Genomic DNA, 21,929 nt, shown 5'->3' with positions numbered 1-21,929 from the left:
ATTAAACTGATTTACTTTTAAAAGAACAATTAACATAAAATGGTTTAACCTTTGGGGATTTAGTTAAATTAAATCTAAGCATTCAAAGTTAGAATAATACAAAATTAAGGTCATCATTAGGGCTGTACAAGGCAAACCGATAAACCGCACCAAATCGACAAACCAAACCAAAAAAAAAATCCGACTAGTGGCTTGATTTGACTTGATTTGGTGTTTGAAAAAAAACCCGATCATTATAGGGTTGGTTTGGTTTTAATTAAAAAAAGTCAAATCGAACCCAAACCGACCCGATTATAGATATACTACTTTTAAATTATGTTATACATAAAAATATTTATTAAAATGTAATTTATAAATATTTTTAAAAAAAATTTCATAATTTTTATTTTCTTTCTTACATTTAGATTTGAACTAGAGAAGCTCATTTAAATAATATACAAAAAAAGCTCATCTTATAAAGTTATATTATAAAGTTAAAACGATTTGACCGGGACACATCCAATTGAAAGTCTAATCCCAACCTCTTTGGAAGGGAAGGTTGTAATAACGAAAGGGACATGTGAGAATTTCTACAAGGTCTACTTTCAGACCGGGCCAAGCCTTTAGGTTGTTTAAGTAAGTTTGTGCCACTTGAACTCAAATCTATCTGACCTTCAATCCATCTTTGTTTTCTTTTTATGCGACAGGTATGTGACCTTAGGAATTAGGTTCGGGAGTTGCTGAATTGACCTTTCCCTTATTTCGAGCGGAGAATCTATATTATAAAGTTAAAACTTCAAACAGTGTTCTACATCCATCTTATATGTTGATATTTTGTACTAGAACTCTTTTTAAGAAGCACTGCTCTGTGCTTTTTATTAGATATTATGAAAAACCCGAGAAATCCGAAAAAACCCAAAAAACCTGAGAAACCCGAAAAAACTGAGAAAAATTGATATAAAAAAACCCGACTTTTATTGGTTTGATTTGATTTATAGATTTAATAACCCGATACAAATAATTTGATTTGATTTGTAAAAAATCTGAACCAACCCGGTTCATGTACACCCCTAGTCATCATAATAAAGAAAACAAAAATTTGAGCTTTGCTCAAATTCAAAGCTGTGGGGTAGGGCTTCAGCAGTCCCAAAATCCTGTCCTAAATTCTAACGAAAAGATGCATCGATTGGGCCTGCTTATTCCAAATTTACCTCTGAAAACTGTTACTTTAATCGTCTTTGACTACTGCTACTGCAAGTTCGGGATTTTGTCCTAGTTTCATCCCGGTATCAGTGTGTATACAGTGACTATATACCAAGCTGCATAAAAACGTATATTAGCTGTATATCAGTTCCTTTTCTTTCAAAACTTTGTAGCTTCCTCTTCACCGTATCTTTCCTTTCTCTAGATGATCCAATTTGACGAGGCTGACTCGAGGAATGTAACAATTGGTCCTCCGTGGCCCATCCTAAAATGTAATGAGATGAAAGAGTGCATCGGAATCAACTAGCAGATTATAATCCCAGCAAACAAGAAAATGAAATTAGCTTCTAAAATACATAAATCTAATTAAGTAAAAAAAAACTATCAAAGCATACTACTGCAATCAAAAAACTATAAAAGATCATGGTTAGAGGAAAACAGGCAAACAATGTCATCATTACAGTAGCTACAACCAGTTAACAAATAGAATATTAACATTCCTCTATTGTTAGTGCACTACTAAATATATATAAAGGAGAAGAATTCAACTTCACTGATATAATTGAACCAAAATCAACATGAATTTACTTAGCACGCTAATGGAGGGAAAAAAGAAAACCATGATAAATATTTTAAAGGAAATTTAAGTCAATCTACTCGACATAACACAAGCAATTGTCAGACACAGTTTGGGAAAAAATCGCTTCAAACAAAGAAAAATATAAGGAGTAACATATTACAAGGAAAAATAAATTAAAATTTACGGTAGAAAACTTGCTCAACTTAGATCATTTATAATGAAAACAAAGAGATCACTATCCAAACAGGACAGTGCAGACTATGGATTTTTATAGTTTTAGACAACAAAGGAGATATTAGGATAGCAAATGATAAAATTCGTATCCATAAAAAACTAAAACCAAGCAGAGATGCTATAATAAAGCATTTTTATCCAAGATAAGTGTCGTTGCAAGATGCCAAAACTAAAGCATTCAACGTATTCACATTTTCCTCAGATTTTTCAGACAGGAGAAAGAGAAGAAAACTTACTTCTATATTGAGAAAATATAAAGTCGATGTTAATGTATATTGATGTTACTGTTAAAAGCATTCACAATAGGAACAACAAGATGTTAAACATAAGAATCTAAATTCACAAATTTCAATAAAGAATGCAAGACAGTAGCAATTTGAGACTCAATCCCACAAATTACATACATAAATTAAGCCATATTTCCCATAACAGTGGGAACAAGATAAGAAAATTTATCTTAGATAGAATACATATTATAAGGGAACCACAATTCGACAGAAACCTAAAAAAAAAGCCTAAAACCAAAGTAATCAAACTATTTACTGAAATGAATAAAGACTAGAAAAAGATTTTACCTTCTTTGAAGCAGCGAAATTGAGACGACGTTCAGGAAATGATTTCCACAGAACAATTAGAATCTTTCTGGAGAAATCTCGATAAAACCAACTGAAACTTCAACCTTTAAGCCTTTCAAATAGGAACCCCTCATTCTTGACCAAAATTCTTTTATGGTTTGAGATGTTTCTGTATTTTAGGGTAAAATTCATAGATCTCAAAAATCAATCTATAATTTCGTAACCTAGAATTCGACCTCCATTTCATAACCTCTATAATGACTAGAAAGTAGGTCGTTTATAGAAGGAAGAAAATTTAGGTCTTTCAAAATGAGGGGAAATTGGATGGGGTTTTTGGATGAGGATAAAATTTGAAATTCAAAACTCCAAAAATGAAAACATAATATGCCATATCATCCTCCCAAAATTTAAATTCTCAGCGGATTTGGATGATTTTCAAGTGAGGTGGATGGCAAGGATCAAATCGAAGTTAGATGTGGCTCAATCTCATGATCCAAGAATGAATTTTAGATTGGAATAGCTAGATGTACTACCTTTTGGGTGAGGAAGATGACACATATGTTATACTGGTATACGTATAGGTGTACGCGGTGGGTATATGTTCTGTAGTGCGATGTTACTAAGGTTTTTTGTGGGTATGGGCTAAGAGTATAGGTTGTGTGTATGTTGGGTTTGTTGCTGGATTGTATGGGAATTGAACGTTGGTATGTGTATGGTGTCGGTTGTTTTGCTATTGTATTGTGGGTTTGGGAATTGGCTTTTGTTGTATATGTTGCATTATTGGAGGGTTGAGGGAGTATATTTGATAAGGGAGTTGGGTCGGTGGGTATCTGTAGGAGCAGGAAAATGAAGTGGGTTTTAGGATTTGGGTTCGGTGGGTATGAAATTGGGAGGAAAGGAAGTAAAATATGGCTAGAATTGCAATTAGGAAAAGGCCACATGATTTCAATTATAGTTAAAATGAGTTAAAAGTTTAATCAAATTTAAAATTAATTAGTGAATTTAGTTAAAAATAAAATAAGATGGATTAACACTAATTAATTAACAGTTGTTTTAATTATAACAAAATAAACTAAATAACTTAATTATAGTTGAAACTTTTCGTATGCCGAATTAAAATCGGTAAACCTCAAGAATACCCACATGCCTTATGATAGGGGCGTAGTTTGATTGTGGTGGAAGTCGCTCCTCAGCTCGCGTTCAAAGACTTTGATATTCCTCTTCGGACTATGTCTAGTTTTCTGCTAAGAAAAAATTTCACGTTGTGTTGCATCCTTTTTGTTGTTGTCCGGATCTGAGGTTTGATTGATAATGCATCCTCTTGGATGTTCTTGACAAAGACTATGATAAAACTCATTAGTAGAAACTGTAATTTAAATAGAGAAGTGATTCTTTACAATATTGTTACACCCCACATTCTTGAACCCGAAAGGTTCCTAAAGCTACTTAGAAGCTATCATGTGAGCCGCCTAAGTTACGACACTATTAAACAATTCTAAGAAGGGAGAATGTGACACCCCATAGTAGGGAAGATTGGAGATAAGGTCAAGAGAAGTTGGAGGCCAAGCGATGAGTCGTATGACTTGATTTGCTTACGTACGCCTCTAACTTAGAAGTTTTACTTACCTAAAGCTATTTGAGTACACACCAAGCTTCCATAGCATGAATGACATAGGCTCTTAAACTAAGGCGAGATTACGAACCCACGAGGAAGAGAGAATTTTTTTGGGGGGGGCAGCCAATATGAGGGTGACACGTGGCAGCCCTAAGCAAGCAGGTGACCCACCTACTTGGGGTCAAGTAGGTGACCCACCTGCTTGGGGGAGGTGGACCCCGCTGCCACGTGGCAGCACCCCATTGGCCGCATGGTTGAGGTGGTCCAATGATGGCCTGACATGTGTCACCCAATGATGGCCTGACACGTGTCACCCTTAGGGACTGACACGTGTCACCTCATATATATATGAATATGTATTACTTCAGCTGTTAAGTTATCCAAAACAGCAGCTGCACTTAGAAAACAAACGTGAGAAGAGAGAAAAGAGAGGCAGCTTTGGTTCTTGAAGATTAAAGGTGAGTTTCTCAACTTTCTTCCGTGAATTAATTATATACGGTGTATATTAAGTACGTGCATACATATATATGTGTTTTAAGATGTTGATGGAACTAAAACTCCAGCGTTGCAACTGAAATTTGGAAGGAAAAAAGAAAAAAAACGTGAAAAGGGGCAAGGGAGAGGGCTACGGATTTGACCCTTGTTGGGTAAGCTTCCGGGTTTCGTTCCGTGAATTAATTATTTGACGTGTCCCTAAGTTGTATATTAGTGTTTTATAACCTAAAAATTCAAATTGGGGCAGCGAGGAAGTACCACAAGCAGCCCGCTCAATTTCAGCACGTTGAAGAAGTTCCGAGGCACAATTTTGGCTAGTTTTAGCCAATTTCGGGAAAGGTAAGTTCTTCCCATCTAATTTGAAGTTTATGATATTAAATTAGAGTGTATTATACACCTTAGGAGCTGCTGGAAGTTGGGGAAAAGGCTTCAAAAGTTCGACGTTCGAAATAAGCAAAATTGGAATCGCTACAGTTAGTTGTAATCGAATAATGCCTCGTACTTGTGGTATGTGAATGCTGGTCGTGTGATGAGCTGTTAGGGTGCTGGAATGTGTGTTGCTAAGGGCATGGGTGGCTTATGGTTTCAGCCACACGACCCTCCGCTTTGCAATTAAAGAATTCGCGAAAGAAAGATTAAAAACTCTAGTTTTGGTATCTTAGTTTTGAGTGAATTGTTAAGGGTTTATATTGTGTAATGTTGTCGTAATATGTATATTTTTGGGCTGCTGGTTGTATTGTTGGTTAGATGCAGGTTCTAAGGACATGGTTGTGTATTCGGATAGGGCACGTTATAGGGGAGGTGCTGTCCGATTTTCGTTAACTTCTTAACTGGTTAAGGAACTAGTCGAGGGTGCGAGCGAGGGGACGAGCTCGATGAATACTCGTAGGTAGTCTAAGTTGCTGAAAAGTCTAAGGTTGTTAATACTTGCCTTACTTCCATGTTAAATAGGTTTCGAGGACAACGACGTGGACACGATTACGGGAAATCCATAAGAGGTAGGTAAAGCCTATTCTTTCTCTTCTTTTGGCATGTCGTAGAGGTAAGTAAACAATGATGTGATCTCTGAAGTAATTCCATTTCTAAGTGTCTTTTATTCACTTCTGGATAATGAGCTTTTATAATAGTTAAGCTACTTTCCTTGAGCCTTACCTATACTAAGGACTTAATGAATATACGGGCTCCTAGTTGTAAGTACTATATAAAAACATGTATTCTGGAGTCCTTAAGCAGTTAGCATTATCTTAGTACGTGTCTAAGGACCCCGAAATACTTACTAGTATAGCCCCTAATGGCATTTAAAGGGCATTTAAGGTGATTACATTACAATTCTGATTCTCAGACAATAGCTTAATTTTCTTCTACGGTTGAGTCTTCGATAATGATTTAAATTACATATAGTTGCTCATTAATCTACTCGTGTATACTGTGACCCATCTTTCCCTAAGTCCCAGGCTAGGATATGTTCTCGTGCGCAACTCACTGCATTATTCCTCGAGTCCCTCACTAGAGGGCCGGGATACGTGTATATATATATGATGATGTGTGGTAATAAGGTGGTGATGGCATTGGGCTGTGATGATATTACAGAGGTATCCACAGGACCCCTGATAGGGCCGGCTATACGATATAATTTGAACATGCATACTTTGATACTTCACAGGGTACAGGTATAAGTTTTCATATGATATGTTATCCCCTGCTTCGCTGTTTCAGATATGTGTTCAGTTGTGCTATATTATGTTTTACATACTCAGTACATATGTCGTACTGACCCCCCTTCTCTAGGGGGCTGCGTTCATGCCCGCAGGTACAGGTACACAGTTTGGGGATCCGCCAGCATAGGAGTCTCACTCAGCAGTCCAGAAGTGCTTCATTGTGCTGGAGCCTGATTTTGGTACTAAACGTGGTGTATATATTCGTTTGGTTATGGGTACGGTGGGGCCCTGTCCCGCCTTATGTTACTGTTTTCTTACTCTTAGAGGTCTGTGGATACGTATGTGGGTTGTGCCTATATATGAGTGGTGTATGAGCCGTATATAGGTTGTATATAAGTTTTATATGAGTGGGATCTGAGTTATATATATATGTATGTACAGCTGTACTGATATGACCTGTGATTTAGGGCGTTCCCTATAGTGTGGCAGCCTTGTCGGCTTGCGTATATGTGTGTTATGGAAGGACCCTATATATAGTACTATAGCCTTGTCGGCTTGTATGTTTTCGTACATATTGATGCATTTTGGGTATAAACAGGAGACAGGTTATGTATAGGTGGCAGGGGTACGCATGTGTGTCCGGTTCGGGCACCCGTCACGGCCTACGGGGTTGGGTCGTGACAAAAGTGGTATCAGAGCAGTTCTTCCTTAGAGTGTCCACAGACCGTGTCTAGTAGAGGCTTTTTTATCGGTGTGTTGTGCACCACATCTATAAACAGGAGGCTACAGGACATTTAGGATGTTACTTTCTTTCTTATCATAGATCGTGCGATAGAGTTATGTTTTAGGATGATCCTTCACTAATATACCTTTATGTTTGTAGCGATGCCTCCACGGAAAGCAACCACTGCCCAGAAGGGCAAGTCAGCAGCTAGGGAAACTAGTCAGACCCTAAGAATTACTAGGGCCCATGCCCAATCTATGCCGAGGATTGTACTTCAGTCGGCAAGTTCTACTACGTCGCCACCCCGAGAGGAGTTTAGGGCAGCAGCAGCTGCAGATCCCGAACCTCCAGTACAGGAGCCTCTAATCCCACAGCATAGGGCGGAAGACAGAGCTATGAGAGATGCAGTACAGTTGCTGACTGGACTGATGGCAGGACAGGCTCGGAGGCATAGCCCAGATGATGCAAATAGACAAGATAGCTTGAGGGTTCGTGACTTCCTAGCCTGCAATCCCACAGAATTTCATGGATCAAGACCTGTAGAGGACCCACAGGAGTTCATTAGACAGATGCAGCGTACACTGTGAATCATTAGGGCCTCGGAGACTGAGTCGGTAGAATTAGCCTCCTATCGGCTGAGTGATGTGGCTGCTAACTGGCACGAGTCTTGGGAGTTATCGAAGGGAGAGGGTGCTCCTCCAGCTGAATGGGATGAATTTGCAAAAGCCCTTCTTAGCCACTTCCTGCCTCCAGAAATGAAACGAGCTAGGGTTGATAAATTTTTGCAGTTAAAGCAGAAAGGTAGGAGTATTCGCGACTATAGCCTCGAGTTTGACTCATTGGCGAGGTATGCCCCCACAGTTGTGGCAGATATGGCAGACAGGGTGCATCGGTACATCATGGGCTTAGACCTTTATTTGGTTGATAGCTATATGGCCATGGCTTTTCAGCCAGGCGTGGATATTGCCCGGGTACAAGCATATGCCCAAGGGGTAGAAGAGCGACATAGGAGGCGTCATCCTGACAGATGGTTTGAGAGAAGTCAGCCTAAAAGGGCTAGGTCAGCTGGTTATCCAGGAGAATTTCGCAGCGGGCGATTCCAGCAATCTGGTAGGTATCCCTCCCAGCCAGCTCAGAGTGTACCTCTACAGTTTCTAGGTGGAAGAGTTGAGAGCACCAGATATTTGAGGCCTAGTCAAAGCTCCAGAGCATCAGGTACACAGATGGACCAGAGTTCTCGACAGTCAAGACCACTAGTACCACAGTGTCCCCGTTGTAATAAACTTCATTTTGGGGAATGTCGCCGAAGTATAGGTGCCTATTTTTCTTGTGGCCGCCAAGGCCATATTGCGAGGGAATGTCCATTTAAAAGTACTCCAGGGGGTATAGCTCAGCCAACTGGGTCGGTTGCGGGTTCTTCTTCTTCTGTGTCTATGCGCCCGATGAGGCGGGGTATGCAGATACCGGCAGGTCGTGGTAGAGGTCGTGGTGGAGTTTATAGTTCTGGCGGCCCTTCTAATCGTATATATGCTTTGGCTAGTAGACAAGATCAGGAAGCGTCACCAAACATAGTCACAGGTACATTATCAATCTTTGCTCGGGACGTATATGCGTTGATGGATCCCGGCTCTACTTTATCATATATATCTCCTTTTGTTGCTAATAGAATTGGGATTAAGCCTAAATTAATAGAAGCATTTGAGGTGGCTACACCAGTAGGAGACTCTCTTGTGGTGAAACAAGTATATAGAAATTGCCCGGTTAATGTATATAGTCATCGTACCTTGGCTGATTTGATAGAATTGGATATGGTGGAATTTGATGTTATTATGGGTATGGATTGGTTAGCTTCATGTCGTGCCAATGTAGACTGTAGAAATAAAGTAGTTCGATTCCAGTTTCCGGGTGAATCAATTGTTGAGTGGACAGGAAACACGGCGTCGCTGAAGGGTAAGTTTATTTCATACCTAAAGGCAAGGAAAATGATCAGGAAGGGGTGTATTTATCATTTAGTCCGCGTGCATGATCTGGAAGCAGATGTGCCAATTCTTCAGTCGGTACCCGTGGTTAATGAATATCCGGATGTGTTTCCAGATGAACTTCTAGGTCTTTCTCTCAAATGGGAGATAGAGTTCACGATAGACATGCCACCAGATACTCAGCCTATTTCTATTCCCCCATATAGAATGGCACCCGCGGAATTAAAGGAGCTAAAGGAGAAACTGAAGGACTTGCTGGAAAAAAGCTTCATTAGGCCCAGTGCATCCCCATGGGGAGCGCCGGTATTATTTGTTAAAAAGAAAGATGGATCCCTGCGAATGTGCATTGACTATAGGCAGCTGAACAAGGTAACAATTAAGAACAGATATCCCCTCCCCAGGATTGATGATTTGTTTGACCAGTTGCAGGGTGCTAAATGCTTTTTGAAGATAGACCTGCAGTCAGGCTACCATCAGGTACGGGTAAGAGAAGCAGATATCCCAAAGACCGCATTCAGAACCCGATATGGACATTATGAGTTTAGAGTGATGTCTTTTGGGTTGACAAATGCTCTAGCGGTGTTTATGGACTTGATGAACCGAGTGTTCAAACTATTTCTAGATTTGTTCGTGATTGTATTTATTGATGATATTTTGGTCTATTCACGATCAGAAAAGGAACATGCAGATCATTTGCGGGCAGTACTGGGAATACACCAACACCAGAAATTATACGCTAAATTTTCTAAATGTGAATTTTGGTTAACTTCAGTGGCTTTTCTGGGGCATATTATTAGGATTGATGGTATTCGCGTAGATACGCAGAAGATTGAGGCCGTGAAGGCATGGCCAAGACCTACAACTCCTATGGAGGTACGTAGATTTTTGGGATTAGCAGGATATTAGAGGAGGTTCGTAGAACGGTTTGCTTCCATTTCAGCACCTTTAACAAGACTGACTCAAAAGGCGGCTAAGTTCCAGTGGACTGATGCTTGTGAACGGAGCTTTCAGTTGTTAAAAGAAAAATTGACTACGACTCTTGTTCTAACCCTTCCAGAAGGACCCAATGGCCTTGTTATTTATTGTGATGCTTCCGGTGTTGGACTTGGATGTGTATTGATGCAACAAGGTAAAGTTATAGCTTATGCCTCCCGGCAGCTCAGGAAACATGAAAAGAATTATCCAACTCATGACTTGGAATTAGCAGCGGTGATTCATGCCTTGAAAATATGGAGGCACTATTTATATGGTGTGCATGTGGATATTTATACAGATCACAAAAGCCTCCAGTATATCTTCAAACAAAAGGAATTGAACTTACGACAGAGAAGGTGGTTGGAATTGCTGAAAGATTATGATGTCGATATCTTATACCACCCTGGGAAAGCGAATATGGTGGAAGATGCGCTCGGCCGTAAATCAATGGGTATCTTAGCAGAGGTACGACCGGGACAGAAGGAAATGATCCGTGAGATCTGCCAGCTTGCTAGTCTTGGAGTCCGCTTAGTTGATTCGGGTGATGACGGGGTTTCTGTTCGAGGAATTGCTGAATCCTCCATCATGGAGGAAGTAAAGCGATGTCAATACCAGGACCCTATTCTAACAAAGTATAGAGATGAAATTCTCCAAAAGAAAAAGACTCCATTTAACCTTACGGCCGGTGGAATATTACAATACCAAGGCAGAGTCTGTGTACCGGAGGTTGCAGGACTACGACAGAAAGTACTGGGAGAGGCATATTACGCTCGCTATTCTATTCATCCAGGGTCAACCAAGATGTATCACGACCTCAGATGTCTGTATTGGTGGGACGGTATGAAAAGGGATATAGCAGAGTTCGAAGCCCAATGCCCAAACTGCCAACAAGTTAAAGTTGAACATGAGAAACCGGGTGGGCTACGATAGGAGATGGAGATTCCAACTTGGAAATGGGAAGCGATTAATATGGACTTCATTACAGGTTTGCCTCAGACTCTTCAAAAGCAGGATTCCGTATGGGTTATCGTGGATAGGCTGACAAAATCAGCCCACTTTCTTCCAGTCTGGACCACTTACTCAGCCGAGGACTATGCAAAGTTGTACATTAAGCAAATAGTATGACTTCATGGAGTTCCCACATCCATTATTTCAGACAGAGGAGCTCAGTTCACAGCCCACTTTTGGAAATCATTCCAGGAAGGCTTGGGGACACAGGTAAGCCTTAGTACAGCATTTCATCCTCAAACTGATGGGCAAGCGGAGCGTACGATTCAAACGTTAGAGGACATTTTGCGGGCCTGCATAATTGACTTCAAAGGTAGCTGGGATGATCATGTACCCCTTATTGAGTTTGCCTACAATAACAGTTATCACTCTAGCATCCAGATGGCGCCGTATGAGGCTTTATACGGCAGGAAGTGCAGGTCGCCTATCGGTTGGTTTGGGTTGGTGAAACACAACTAATAGGCCCAGACATGGTCCAATAGGCGGTAGATAAAGTAAGGCTTATTCGGGAAAGATTATTAGTAGCATAGAGTCAACAAAAATCATATGCAGATAATCGATGTCGACCCTTGGAATTTCAAGTAGGTGATTGGGTGTTCTTAAAAGTATCACCCATGAAAGGGGTAATGAGGTTCGGCAAGAAAGGGAAGCTGAGTCCGAGATACATTGGCCCTTACCTGATTCTTCGCCGAATAGGCAAAGTGGCGTACGAACTAAACTTACCAGCGGATCTAGAAGTTGTACATCCAGTCTTTCACATGTCAATGCTTCATAAATATGTGGGTGATCCATCCCGGGTACATCCCGTAGACGATATCCAGGTCACAGAGGAGTTAGCCTATGAAGAGAAACCTATCGCCATCCTGGATCGGCAAATCAGAAGACTGCGGACTAAGGATGTAGCTTCTGTCAAGGTATTGTGGCGAAATAGGAATCGGGAAGAAATGACCTGGGAAGCTGAGGAGGACATGAAAAACAAATATCCGTACCTATTTTCGACATCTACAGGTAACCCCAACTCTTAGAACTGGTATATTAATTATTTAGATAAAAATGTATGTTATCATAGTAGAAGAAAACCTCCCTATAATCGGCATAAAGTCTTAAGAGAAGTTTTATTCAACATTCGGGGACGAATGTTCTAAAGGGGGAAGGATGTTACACCCCACATTCTTGAACCCAAAAGGTTCCTAAAGCTACTTAGAAGCTATCATGTGAGCCGCCTAAGTTACGACACTATTAAATAATTCTAAGAAGGGAGAATGTGACACCCCATAGTAGGGAAGATTGGAGATAAGGTCAAGAGAAGTTGGACGAAGTTGGAGGCCAAGCGATGAGTCGTACGACTTGATTTGCTTACGTACGCCTCTAACTTAGAAGTTTTACTTACCTAAAGCTATTTGAGTACACACCAAGCTTCCATAGCATGAACGACATAGGCTCTTAAACTAAGACGAGATTACGAACCCATGAGGAAGAGAATTTTTTTTTGGGCAGCCAATAGGAGGGTGACACGTGGCAGCCTTAAGCAAGCAGGTGACCCACCTACTTGGGGTCAAGTAGGTGACCCACCTGCTTGGGGGAGGTGGACCCCGCTGCCACGTGGCAGCACCCCATTGGCCGCGTGGTTGAGGTGGCCCAATGATGGCCTGACACGTGTCACCCTTAGGGACTGACACGTGTCACCTCATATATATATGAATATGTATTACTTCAGCTGTTAAGTTATCCAAAACAGCAGCTGCACTTAGAAAACAAACGTGAGAAGAGAGAAAAGAGAGGCAGCTTTGGTTCTTGAAGATTAAAGGTGAGTTTCTCAACTTTCTTCCGTGAATTAATTATATACGGTGTATATTAAGTACGTGCATACATATATATGTGTTTTAAGATGTTGATGGAACTAAAACTCCAGCGTTGCAACTGAAATTTGGAAGGAAAAAAGAAAAAAAACGTGAAAAGGGGCAAGGGAGAGGGCTACGGATTTGACCCTTGTTGGGTAAGCTTCCGGGTTTCGTTCCGTGAATTAATTATTTGACGTGTCCCTAAGTTGTATATTAGTGTTTTATAACCTAAAAATTCAAATTGGGGCAGCGAGGAAGTACCACAAGCAGCCCGCTCAATTTCAGCACGTTGAAGAAGTTCCGAGGCACAATTTCGGCTAGTTTTAGCCAATTTTGGGAAAGGTAAGTTCTTCCCATCTAATTTGAAGTTTATGATATTAAATTAGAGTGTATTATACACCTTATGATCTGCTGGAAGTTGGGGAAAAGGCTTCAAAAGTTCGATGTTCGAAATAAGCGAAATTGGAATCGCTATAGTTAGTTGTAATCGAATAATGCCTCGTACTTGTGGTATGTGAATGCTGGTCGTGTGATGAGTTGTTAGGGTGCTGGAATGTGTGTTGCTAAGGGCATGGGTGGCTGCTGGTTTCAGCCACACGACCCTCCTCTTTGCAATTAAAGAATTCGCGAAAGAAAGATTAAAAACTCTAGTTTTGGTATCTTAGTTTTGAGTGAATTGTTAAGGGTTTATATTGTGTAATATTGTCGTAATATGTATATTTTTGGTCTGCTGGTTGTATTGTTGGTTAGCTGCAGGTTCTAAGGACATGGTTGTATATTCGTATAGGGCACGTTATAGGGGAGGTGCTGTCCGATTTTCGTTAACTTCTTAACTGGTTAAGGAACTAGTCGAGGGTGCGAGCGAGGGGACGAGCTCGATGAATACTCGTAGGTAGTCTAAGTTGCTGAAAAGTCTAAGTTTGTTAATACTTGCCTTACTTCCATGTTAAATAGGTTTCGAGGACAACGACGTGGACACGATTACGGGAAATCCATAAGAGGTAGGTAAAGCCTATTCTTTCTCTTCTTTTGGCATGTCGTAGAGGTAAGTAAACAATGATGTGATCTCTGAAGTAATTCCATTTCTAAGTGTCTTTTATTCACTTCTGGATAATGAACTTTTATAACAGTTAAGCTACTTTCCTTGAGCCTTACCTATACTAAGGACTTAATGAATATACGGGCTCCTAGTTGTAAGTACTATATAAAAACATGTATTCTGGAGTCCTTAAGCAGTTAGCATTATCTTAGTACGTGTCTAAGGACCCCGAAACACTAACTAGTATAGCCCCTAATGGCATTTAAAGGGCATTTAAGGTGATTACATTACAATTCTGATTCTTAGACAATAACTTAATTTTCTTCTACGGTTGAGTCTTCGATAATGATTTAAATTGCATATAGTTGCTCATTAATCTACTCGTGTATACTGTGACCCATCTTTCCCTGAGTCTCGGGCCAGGATATGTTCTCGTGCGCAACTCACTGCATTATTCCTCGAGTCCCTCACTAGAGGGCCGGGATACGTGTATATATATATGATGATGTGTGGTAATAAGGTGGTGATGGCATTGGGCTGTGATGATATTACAGAGGTATCCACCGGACCCCTGATAGGGCCGGCTATACGATATAATTTGAACATGCATACTTTGATACTTCACAGGGTACAGGTATAAGTTTTCATATGATATGTTATCCTCTGCTTCGCTATTTCAGATATGTGTTCAGTTGTGCTATATTATGTTTTACATACTCAGTACATATGTCGTACTGACCCCCCTTCTCTGGGGGACTGTGTTCATGCCCGCAGGTACAGGTACACAGTTTGGGGATCCGCCAGCATAGGAGTCCCACTCAGCAGTCCAGAAGTGCTCCATTGTGCTGGAGCCTGATTTTAGTACTAAACGTGGTGTATATATATTCGTTTGGTTATGGGTACGGTGGGGGCCCTGTCCCGCCTTATTTTACTATTTTCTTACTCTTAGAGGTCTGTGGATACGTATGTGGGTTGTGCCTGTATATGAGTGGTGTATGAGCCGTATATAGGTTATATATAAGTTGTATATGAGTGGGATCTGAGTTATATATATATGTATGTACAGCTATACTGATATGACCTGTGATTTAGGGCGTTCCCTATAGTGTGGCAGCCTTGTCGGCTTGCGTATATGTGTGTTATGGAACGACCCTATATATAGTACTATAGCCTTGTCGGCTTGTATGTTTTCGTACATATTGATGCATTTTGGGTATAAACAAGAGACAGGTTATGTATAGGTGGCAGGGGTACACGTGTGTGTCCAGTTCGAGAACCCGTCACGGCCTACGGGGTTGGGTCGTGACAAATATTCTGCACATGTTCTTTTTTTAAAATATTCTGATATCGGCCTTTTTGATTTTGATGTAATATATGATAAGTTGATATGATGCAATGTGCTGATGGCCTCATCGGTGATGATATTATGATGATCTCTCCCTTGATAATGATATGAAGATGATGCCCTCTAGGCAGCAATATGAAGATGAAAATTATGTCACCCTCGACGATTGGCAATGAAGATGATGTCCCTCTGGAAAATGAAGACGATGTTCGTCTATAGAATGAAAATGATGTCCCTCTGGGCGGTGAAGATGATGTCCCTCTTGGTAATGATATTATCTCCTCTAATAATATGACATGAATGTCCTACAAGGCAATGAAGATAATGTCCCTCTAGGAAATGATATTATCTCTTTTGATAATATTGCGTGAATGTCCCTCTGGGTAGATGTATCATCTTCTTTGAAAATATGGCATAAATGTCAATCAATGATGATATAAAGACGATGTCCCTCTGGGCAATGAAGATGATCTATTCCTCAGCAATAAAGACGATGTCCCCTTGGGTAAAAAAGATGATGTCCTTTTGAGCAATGAAAAGGATGTCCCTCTGAGCAGTGAAGATGATGTATCACTTAGTAATAAAGACGATGTCTCTCTTGTAATGAAGATGATGTATCCTTCAATAATAAAGACATTATCCCTCGGTATAATGATGATGATGTATCTCTCACAATAGGGGCTATGTCCCTCTAGGTAATGAAAATGATGTCTTTCTGAGCAATGAAAATCATAACCCTCTGGGCTGTGAAGATGATGTATCACTTAGTAATACAAATGATTTTCCTTTGGGTAATGAAGATCATATATCGCTCGATAGTAAAGATAATGTCCCTCTAGATAATGAAGATGATGTATCACTCGGCCTATAAGGTGATGTCTCTCTAGGTAATGAAGATGATATCCTTCTGAGCAATGAAAACGATGACCCTCTGGGTAGTAAAGATGATGTGTCCCTCTATAATAAAGACTATGTCCCTCTGGGTAATTAAGAAGATGTCCCTATGTGTAACAATATTATATTCTTTAATATGATACGAATGTTCCTTTGGATAAAAAAGACGATGTCCTTCTTGACAGTGAAAGCGATGTCTCTCTAGATAATAATATTATCTCTTTTCATTATATGGTAAGGATGTCCTTCATAGTAAAGAAAATCACCGCATCCGGTATCAATGTGACTTATGAATATACTTTAGCACCGGTCCCTTTCTGACTTTAACAGACATTTTGGCAAGTTGCATTTCAAATCCTTTTCTATATCTGATGTGTCTTGTGTATGCTCTTCAGATGTATTGGCATTGAAAAATGTAATATGAAATTATTGTAAATGTTTGCATTTATTGAAAATGGTGGTTTCACTTATTTCTATACTCAAAATTAAATAATTAGCAAATACATTGTCACTTTACCTAGTGACTGAGTCCGAAATCTTAAGGAAAACGTGGTTGATCACTTTGACACCAATGTGAAAATATCTCACTCTTTTTCAAACACTCTGTGCTCATTGCGTCTTATGTTTTAATGGTGATTTGAGCGAGACACTATTACTCTTATTTTGAAATTCTCCTTTTAGTCTAATAAACCTCAATGATTGTCCTTCTTTTATAGAAAATTATCAATTTTTAGAGCTCTTTGTTCTTTTTAATTTTCCATATTTGTTGAACATTAATATAGAATGATCTTGTGGCATTCTTTTAAATCTGCAACCATAGAAAATTTTTAGTTTTAAACAATGATCTGTGTGGATCCCTTTGGTTGTTTGCTCTATGTCTTGAGATTTCCTTTTGATTGCTTTGATCCCTCGCTTTTCAATAGATATAGGATTTTTTTTATCTTATACAAAATACTTGATATATTAAAATCATTTAAGAATAATGAGTTTTTGAAAAGAATTTTGAAAAAGGTTAGTGCCAAGTATCATGTCATGCATAGCTTAAATGAGTGTCCTTAGTTTGAAGCTTTGGGCTTTTCTAATAGTTTGGTCGGAGGATGGTAAGATCCTTGAAGCTTGGAAATTTTGACATAGTCCTATCGAAATCTCCTATAGCTGAGAAGTTTTGCAATTGACTGTAAATCCTGACAGTACTAGATATTTGAGGTTGACTTTGAATATCTAATAATTTTGGGGATCATTTAAAGTTAACTTTGAACTTTTGAAGTTGATTAAGATTTCCTGATGATGTTGGGATCATTTGAAGTTTTGTTCGAATTTTTTATAATCCTTGATGAAATTTTTGAGACCTTCCACAAATATTTCTATACTAGTTTGATGTCTTGGTGAATCTCGAACTGTTGATAGGAGATTTGTTGAATTTTTGAGACCCTTACAAAAAATTTGTCGCAGATGCATTTAATAGATGTACCTTCAATATTGACTTTGCTGGAGAAAGATCTTCTTTGAAAATTTTGAGTCCCCCTCAAAATTTTGTCCCAGTTTTTACTATAAATAGAAAATTTACGAGAGATATGGTTGAGGCATTGTGGTGCCTATATATCTCATTGAGTCATGATTGAGGTCTAACATAGTTCTAATTTTGGGAGGTAAATGATAAATAGGAAATTTTGATAAGAAAATGACCGAGGACGATATATGCTGCATACGTATCTCATTCTTTTTTTTTAGTCGAAATTTTCCTCATTATATAAAGCAGAAAGAAAGAACAAGTACAAGGAGGGGGACATGAAAAGCCTTACCTCCAAAAATAAGATGGATGAGAAGCCGGCTTTAAGGTCGGCATACTTATCCATGATACAAAGGTGCTATCTATGTACTAGAAAAGCGGTAAATCTATGAGAGGACTCCTCTCAGTACAATGCAACTAAGAAGAGAAGGAATAACTGAGGGAGGATCGATTTTCCCTAAATCCAAGATCAGCCTCACAACTCCAACACAAGGCTCAAGGTCAGTACAACTAAACCAGGAGACACACAACGGTGACCAAAATTGAAAACTAGTTTTATTTTTGATAGCCATTGAGTGCGGCTCCAAGCATTGGGTGTTGTGTTGCTGGTCTGGATTTTTGTTGATTGAATCATGCATATGTATGAAGGGTTGTTGCATCTCTGTGGATGGATATGGTATGTTGGAGTTTGCACAGTTGGAAAGGCTTATCTACTTCCAAGTTGTTGTGACTGTCTTCTCTACAGCTGTATGTTGGTCTGTGAAACTGCTGCTGTTATGAATCCTATGGAAGTGATGTTGCAACTCTAACACTAGGTTCCATTTTGCAGGATACCTGCACAAAGAGACAGACAGCAAGAACCTAAGAATTCTTGATGGCTGCTGGATGGATTTCCTGGTGTTGGATGATATGTTGCAGGAGCTTCCAAATCTGATATATGTTGAGAGATTGTTGTTGTTTGTTGTGTAGAGTGTTGAAAATTGTTGTTGTTGTTGTGTGATGGAATTTGTATGTTGAATCTGCATGTTTTTGAGGGCTGTTGATTGCTTCTGGCATCTGCTGCTGCTGTTGAGCTGCTGCTGCCACTCCATTCACAAGGGAGGTTTGGGTAGCTATAAGGATGAAAAAGGCCTCCACTTGCTACTGCAAAAGTGCTGCACAGCAGAAATAGTGGAAGGTGAAAGCAGCTGAAGTATGCATGTTCTTCCTTCCAGGTTGCAAGTTGTGCTGCATATAAAGGTGTTTTAGAGTTGTAAGTTGCTTGTTGATGAGTATTGTTGACTGTTGCTGTGATTCTGTGTTGCTTCTGACAACTGCTGCTGCTGTAGAGTTTGCTGCTTCTATTGTAATGAAGAATCTACATTGTATGTTGTTGAAAGCTTTCAGGTACTGCAGAAACTTAAGATTCCTAGCAACTGCTGCTGTAAAACCTTTGCTGCAGATGTTGGTGTAGTTGTTGGTCCACATTGGAGGAGCTTCAAGGTCTAATGCTGTAATTCCACTACAAGACTCCAAGTTGTTGTACTCCAGCATCCCAGATATCCATGTTGTTGCTGAGGTTCTATATCCATCACAGCTATCTTGTTGGTTTCTTGATTATGTGTTTGTAGTGCATGAGGTCTAAGAGTAACTTCAACTTCAGTGTTGCAGCTCCTCAGTATACCTGCACAAGCAAATAAACAAACAAGGGCCTCCAATAGTGCTGTAACTTGTAGTGAATCCAACCTGTTGCCTCTCTATATTGTAGTTACTGCTGACAAGGTAACAAACCAAGCAGCCCATTGTTGAATCCAGAGTTGTATTGCTGTGCCTCTTTGAATGGAGTTCCTGTCAACTTTTGCTACTCATGTTGTTGCTGCTGTAGCCCATCTGTTGCAAGTATGTCTGCACAAGTAAAAGAACAAGAGGAAAAATACCTCCAAGACTTCTACACAGCAGAAACTGTGCTGTAGTTCTGAAGGTCCATTGTGGACTTGTAGTTTCTCCGTGTGTGCTGCATGTTGCTGGAGTTGTTGAGTGTTGTGGCTTGTAAACATGTCCCCAACGTATCTCATTCTTGAGAATTCAGGTTAAACATATTTCAAATACAAAAAAGGAATATTGAAAATAGATAAAGGCCTCCCACGTATCTCATTCTTGAGAATTCAGGCCAGACATAGTTAATTACAAAAAGGGAATATTAAAAATAGATAAAGGGGTGAATGAAGCCGACATAGGCCATCTATGTATCTCATTCTTGAGAATTCAGGTCATTACAAAAGGGGGTAAATAAAAACAAACAAGTATAGAAACAATTACAATCAAATGATGCAATTACAGAAAAAGAGAAAAGATAATTCAGAATCTTCAAATATAGTATCTCTTGACAACATCTGAGTTGTTCAGCAACCTGTGAGAGACAATGTCTGTGTCTTACCTTGATATATCTGTAGACAAAGGTATCAATGTATTTTCTAAGCAAACTAATACGTTCCTTTTTCCTAGCTTTTGTCAAATTGATACTGATTATTGTTCCTTTAATGCAGTCCTCATTTCCTAGATTCACTATTTAAGTCTCTTCTAGATTCGACTTATCCTGACTGTCGAACTGTTTCAATTCCTTAATGTGGTGTTTGGGTATCTTCATATAATATTCTTTGAAGTTATCATCATTTACCTCATTTTGTGCATTCTGTTTGTAAAATGAAATGATATTGACAGGTTTTTGATTATTTTTACTCAAATAACAAACAATGACTGTTAAATAAAAAAATTAAAGCAAGTAAAATAGATTTTATAATAAAGGAGGCTTTAATTTGAAAAAAGAAAATACAAACTCTGGCCATGGTCATGGACCAATTTGCCTTTTTTTTGAAAGTATTATGAAGGAAATTAAACCATAACGAGGTAAAAATGACATAAAGGATGGGTCTTCAGCCTTATCCAAACTATCACTAATTTTAGAAATAACATCAAATTTGTCTTTATCTATCAAGATGAGTGAGGAGTGGATGTCTAATTAGGCACTTTCTCCTTCAACTCGGCATCTCATATTGCATGGCGACTTGATCACCACAACATCATTTTGTTCAAAAAGATTCCTGACTCCTTCTCCTAGACCATCATCATTATCACACTTTCGTACTAGGAAAGACTAGTACATGCAAGGCAGAGGCTTCACTAAAGCATGGTCAACCTTCTTCTAGTTCCGACCCTTCTTTGGCACTGAAGCAAAATCTTGATAGAGGGTCATAATTACAAATTTGGGTTTCTCACTTATGCTCAACGAGGCTACAACTTTGTCAAGACTGTTTGAGTTAGCTGGGATCATAGCTTTATCCACACATCAATCCTTTTTGACTTCAATCATATTAGTACTTCCCCCTCTATGATTAGGTAGGTGATTACTATAGACATTGGCAGCGACAGTTCAAAGAGTGACAACCGTTTGATCAATTAAGTCTTGATTTTATGTTTCAAGTTGATGCAATTCTCAAAGGTTTGCCCAACACCTCTTGAATTATAGGCACAATGAAGATTAGATCTGTAAAGTTTGGAGTCGACATTGATTTTCTTCGGATCAATTGTTTGTATCAAACCAACAACTTTCAACCTCTCAAAAATCTATTTTTGTCTCTCAACCAAAGGAGTAAAGACTTGTGGAAGTTTCTTCTCAATGTTTGATTGAGAAGGATCATATTTATTTTGTGGAGGTGGAGGTACTTGAAGGTAGCTTGGAACATTTTGGTGAGTACGCACTGGCATTTGAAAATTTTAGTATTGTGAAACTTGATATCTTGGAGGAGTACTTTGGTAATGTAGCAATGAAGTTTGGTAATTTGAGTAGATATTTTGATAATTTGGTGGTGTATCTTGGTAATTCAGTTGGACATTTAGGTAATTTGGTGGTGCATCTTTGTAATTCGGTTGGACATAAAAGATGGGATAATAATTTTATGGAGCTTCGTGGTAACTTATGGATAGAAGAGACTTTTGGACATTGAATCCAGCATGCCTCTTTGATTTTGATCTCGGAGTGAACGAAATAGAGGAAGCTTTTTCCCTCTACCTCCGCAACAACTTTGAGGATTAAGTTTGTCTAGCCACCCGAACAATCTTTGCGGTCCTAAGACTTTCCTTAATAGTCTAACCAACTTTGATCATCTCAATAAATTTTGGCCCTACAATGAGCAACATCCTATCGTAGTACTTTGGCTCTTGAATAAGCACGAAGACTTCAATAATCTCTTTATAAGTCATTGGAGTTGTAATCCTTACGGACTCTTACCTCCAAGG

General features: G+C 39.3%; 1 long non-coding RNA gene across 1 annotated transcript; it reads right to left on the bottom strand.

Annotated features, from left to right (window-relative positions):
• Positions 1-931: 931 nt before the first annotated feature.
• On the bottom strand, positions 932-3,379 carry LOC129882597 (uncharacterized). Its single transcript, XR_008765806.1, has 2 exons — positions 2,572-3,379; positions 932-1,485 (listed from the first exon to the last, which is right to left on the bottom strand). It is a non-coding gene; the product is annotated as an uncharacterized LOC129882597 (long non-coding RNA).
• Between the last annotated feature and the right edge of the window lie 18,550 nt (positions 3,380-21,929).

Source organism: Solanum dulcamara, chromosome 3 (genome assembly GCF_947179165.1).
Source record: "Solanum dulcamara chromosome 3, daSolDulc1.2, whole genome shotgun sequence".
NCBI classification, from domain to species: domain Eukaryota; kingdom Viridiplantae; phylum Streptophyta; class Magnoliopsida; order Solanales; family Solanaceae; genus Solanum; species Solanum dulcamara.
The sequence above is the reverse complement of the archived record's forward strand: the minus strand, read 5'-3'. Positions and strand labels throughout refer to the sequence as shown.